The following is a 5,589-nucleotide window of genomic DNA, read 5'->3' as shown; positions in this document are numbered from 1 at the left end:
TGGCTTATAATTTTTCTTTCCACTCCAACTTCTATCCTCAAAATAAGGGCCTTCAATTTACACCTTGACAATCCCACAAATATTCTAATATTGCCATTCTCTAACCTGTGTATCTATTCCTCCAATCCCTCTCAGTCATATACAAAGATGGTCATACCCCGATCCTGCTATTACCCCCAAGTATTTCACATGAATATTTAAGAACTTTGAAATTCCATTTTTATTTTTATTTTATTTTATTTTTCTATGAAAGTTTTTCAACATTCATCTACTTGAATATTTATGTTACACAATTTTCTTCCATCCTCCTTTCCCACTCCCCTCCTCTTAGTTGTGAACAGTATAGAGAACACAGCACATATACATTTGTGTTTCATATGTTTACATCTTAGTCATTTTGTGTATGAGGAATTAGTACTAAGGGAAAAGATAGAAAACTATGGAATAGGATGGAAAAACAAGAGAAATTTTCAAAAAAAGAGAACTGTTCATTCAGATTCTGTGGATTTTTTGGTTTGCTTGTATTTGGCTTAGATGTGCATGGAGTTGTCCATAACAGGTCTCCTAGGGTTGTCCTAGGTATCTGAACTGCTGAGAGGACTGCATCTATCACTTGATCAACTCACAATGTTGTTGTTAGTGTGTACAATGTTCTCTTGGTTCTACTCCCTTTGGTTAGCATCAGATCCCATAAGTCATTCCATTCTTCTCTAGAGTCTGACCATTCATGGTTTCTTACAGAACAATAGTACTCCATAACATTCATATACCATAACTTGTTCAGTCATTCCCCAATTGATGGGCATCCCCTCAATTTCTAATTTTTTGCCACTACAAAAAGAGCTGCTACAATTATTTTTTAATTATAGAACTTTTCCCCATTTTTTATGATTTCTTCTGCACATAGACCTAGTATTTGGTATTGTTGGGTCATAAGGTATGATCAGTTTTCTTGCTCTTTGGGCATAGCTCTAAATTGCTCTCCAGAATGGTTGGATTAGTTCACAATTCCACCAATAATGCATTAATGTCCTAATCTTCCCACAGCCTCTCCAACATTGATGGTTTTCCTTTTTTGTCTTTTTAGCCAATCTGACAGGTGTGAGGTAGTACTTCATAGTTGTTTTAATTTGCATTTCTCTAATCAATAATAATTTGGAGGATTTTCCTATGATTATGTGTACCTTTTCCAACCATAACCCATTAGCATTCTTTCTCTTCCTCCTTTACTTAACCCTATTTATTCTTCATCTACATCATGATCTTCAGTCCCTGAGCCCCTCAATTTTTTTCTCAAGTCACTAGTCAAGTTCTTTCTTCTATTCATTTTGACTCTTTGGTAAGTAAATTCAACTTGACAATGTCATCTTCTCAAATCAGGTCCCAAATCATTTCCCTTGTTATGACCTTCCACGTCTCAGTCTTTGATCACTCCAATTTATATACCATTTTCACTCCTTCATGGGAGCTGTTGAATAAAGGTGGAGAAAATTACCCAACTATCTTGACTGAATCCACTACAAATTTGTATTACACAACCTCAATAATGCCCTCAATGGTGCTAGGTAATCTTACTACACATTCCTCATGAACTCACTATGCCTTTCTTCAAAATGGCTCTTTTAACCCTTTTATATTTTTTAAACCTTCCATGGGTCCATCTTCTCTCATCCACTCAGCTGAGGACTTTGCTTCATATTTTATAGAAAAGAATTAAGGATTAAGTGATATGGTGGATAGAGCACCAAACCCAGAGTCAGGAGGACCTGGGTTCAAATCCAGACTCAGACACTTAATACTTACTTAGCTATGTGACCTTGGGCAAGCACAACCCCATTGCCTTGCAAAAAAAAGTATTAAGGAGAGGTTACTTTGTGATAAAATTGGGCATCTGGAAGTAGCAATGGAGAGTAACTTTCCCATGATCGGTGAATTCAAGGGAATGAGTGAAGGTGTAGGAAGATAGGTAGCCAGGAAGATTGTATCATTAAGAAAACTGACCCATAAAGAATTGAGGGATTTGTCTTCTGTGGTGTGTAAAGGAGAAGCTGTGATGATCATTTCCATACCACCACCTAGTGACAACTTGATGACCAAGTTCAATTCCTAATAAGAGTTAAGTGTCCAGATAAAGCCTACTACAATGTCTACAATTGAAAACTTCTTTGAATTTTCTCTTTTTCTTGGTGGAATTTGTATTGTGAATGTCACAGTAGAGGCTTCATTTATCTTTGGTAGGGAAAGGCTCTGGGAGTAGGGTAGCTCCACCACCATCTTGGTTCTACTCTGAAAGTATATTCCAAAACTTTCAAACCCTAACCCTAACTAACCCTGTTGTCCTTTTTTGAAGAAAAATTATGACATCAGTAGGGAGATGTCTTGACTTGCAAATTAATTGGATATAAGAAAGATTGGGCTGTGCAAAGACCTCAATCTCACTTTCTCCTTCAGAGCCATTAGGTTCTCATGGTAAAATATTGATTAAGACAGTGGGTGACTCTTTTTTTCAAATATGAAAGATTATTATTATGGAAGACACTGCTTGATTAAGGTGATAAATACCATTATGAGTTATAATAAGAATTGTTATATTAAGAACATATAATTCACCTGAAACTTCAAGGAATTTTGATCATAACATCATAAAGGTCTGAAATGGAAGAAGAGTCTGTGTCCCTCTCAATAATAATAGATAGCTGTTTCAAATAATTTTTTACATGTAATATCCTCCATTCAATTCTGAAAATTGTGTTTCATTTTCCAATAATTCACAGATTTATAGTATAGTATGCTTACCATAAATTGTAAGAATTTCATGGTAAAATTACTGTTTAAAATGACAGTTAAAATGATTCCTTAATTGAGTTGAATTATGCTAACATGTCTTACTTAATCAAAATAATCAATGGAATTTATCTTCCTATGTTTATTACAGAAAATGAGTTATTTTATATTTGCCCTTATCAATTTGCTATGTGAGGAAAGTCAGGACATAGCAACATTAGTTCCATTTGATTTCAGGCATGTGTTATAGACAATCAATTGTATGACAGAATGTCATAGCTAAGCTTGATATAGGGAAAAGATATAAAGAATTATGAATGTAGCAGAAACAAAATTTGTCTGTTAAATCTTGTTAAATTGGGTGAAGGTCCCCCACTCTTGAGATGTAAATTGACTACCATTATTTCATTGTTTAATGTAAAATTTGTATCCTGATCTCCTCAGGCTTCAACCCTCTACCTAATCCTTTTGCCCTTTGGATAAGGAGCAAGACCTTAAAAATCTGGGTTGGACCTCTGCTTAGGGCCAGTCATCACTCACTCTCTAGCCCAGTCAACTCTGCTTGACTGTTCTTTTATCTCTGTCTCTCTCTTTTTACCTATCACTTTCTTATGTGTTGTAATTTCTTTTAATAAATCTTTATTTTCTTTCCACACCTGCATTTCCCAGGTCTGAATAATGATTCCTCACAGGCAGTAATCAAACTCAAATTGGCAACAAGCTCAGAAATAACCAAGTGGGAATGTCTTTTTTTTTAACCAAAAATAGTGATTCAAGAGAATCCTACCTTCATCTTCTCAAAATCATTCTGGCAATCCTCAGACTTGCAAGGGCACATAACATTTTCCTTGAATGTTGAATTATCAGCCTTGAAGGGTCAGACACTTATTCCCCGAAATCAAGACTTAAAATAGTAATAAATTAAAATTCCAAGAAACTCTTCCTCAAACAGAAAACATTCATTAATTACAGCTAAGGGCTAGTTTATTGTTGTTTTTCTATTACCTTTCAAATATACTAGCCTCAAAATTGCATCTATTCACAACTATCATTTTTCATCTATTCACAAATTTCATCATTTCCCTCCTTGGTTTGTAGATAAAACTAAAGAAAGAATATCCAGCTATTTCCACATTATAATAAGCAAAGACCTCTATCAGAGTCCCTGTCTATACAAGGACACAATTTCTTTGATAAAAACCAAGAACTAAGGAATAGTTCAACTTTGGTTAAGGACTGCCTTGGGCATAATAATAATAATATTTTTCTATAAGTGCTAAGGGGTGCAAGTTGGCAGATGGCTAGTAGTGGATGTGACTTGAAGAAAAATGATTAAAAGCTACACAAATTGGACAGTGGCAGCTATATGCAAATTGCTTAATTTTAAGTAGAGATTATGGCAGGGATAGAAATTGCTCCTGTGATTTTATTGTTGGTTTGGAGCTCCCTGTGAGAACCTATAATCAATGTAAAGTCTTAGTGTTTTTTAGAGCACTTAGAGGTTAAGTGACTTGCCTAAGGTAACACAGACTTGCCAGAGTTGGGACTTGAACCTGTCTTCTTGACTCCAAAACCAACTCTCATTACCACATACTGACTCTCATTATTATTCTGTTATTTCAGATAACTATTTGATAAAGGAGGCTCCTGAAGAGACATATGAATAAGAAGTGTGTAGCTGCTAAACACCAGGTATTTTCCAGGGAAGCCCTTTGGAAATCTATATATGTATTTGCATAAATAGTAGAAGTCAAAAAAAATGGCAGGCTTTGAATAATGGACAAATACTGTTTTCTCTCTTTTTGATAAAATGACCCTTAATAGATAAAGGAATGAAGTGAGAAAGTGATGAGGAGGAGGAAAAATTAGTCCAAAAAAGGGAAAGAAAAATGAAAGGAGAAAATATCAATGAAAACTTCCCAAGCAATTCAGAAAGATTTATGGCTTCCTGTTGATATATAATCTCATAGTTTGTCACTATAATTGATTCCTATGTGTGCAAGATTCTTCTCAAGAGTAGACTAAGACACATGCAAAGAAATAAGGAGAAAATCCATTTTACTATTTATCCTGGATAAGCCAAAATTAATAAACAAGTTATACTGCAATTGAATTAAATTCATTAAATTAGTCAACTGGAAGCTAAAATTAACTACAATGAAACCTGGAAAAGAGACAAAGATCAAAGGATATTTTTCTCATTTAAAAGTAAAAAATATGTGAATATATGGTTGAGCAATTTTTTTTAACCAGCTAGTAAATTAGGGCACAGATTCCGATCTTTCCAATGTTCTTTGGGGGAGGGAAGTGTCAATAAATGGTTTTTTGATGACAATAGTTTTCCATAGGTTTTCTTGTCAAAACTTTTGTTCAGATAACCATGTTGCCTTATAGTTTTCATGTCATAATAATAACATATCCTATTAGCAATCTTTCCTACTTCTTCTTACTCATAGGGATAGAATGATCATGTCCTCATTTTCTTTACTCATTTATAATGGGATCCAGTCTGGAGTCAGTAAAATGTGAGTACAACTCAGGCCTCAGATATTACTAGTTGTATGATCCTGGGAAGGTCCCTTAACTCAGTTTCCTGATCTGTAAAATTAGAGAAGAAAATGGCAAATCAATCCAGAATCTTTGTCAAGAGAACCCCAATGGATATGAATGAAACAACTCAATATCAACTGCTTATTCTTTTTTGGAGGCAATGGGATTAAGTGACTTGCCCAAAGTCACATAATCAGTAAGTGTCTGAGGTTCTGTTAGTCATCCTGACTTGAAGGTCAGTGCTCTGTTCATTTG

This window comes from Macrotis lagotis, chromosome 3 (assembly GCF_037893015.1).
Source record: "Macrotis lagotis isolate mMagLag1 chromosome 3, bilby.v1.9.chrom.fasta, whole genome shotgun sequence".
Classification (NCBI taxonomy): Eukaryota; Metazoa; Chordata; class Mammalia; order Peramelemorphia; family Peramelidae; genus Macrotis; species Macrotis lagotis.
Note: the sequence above shows the minus strand (reverse complement) of the source record.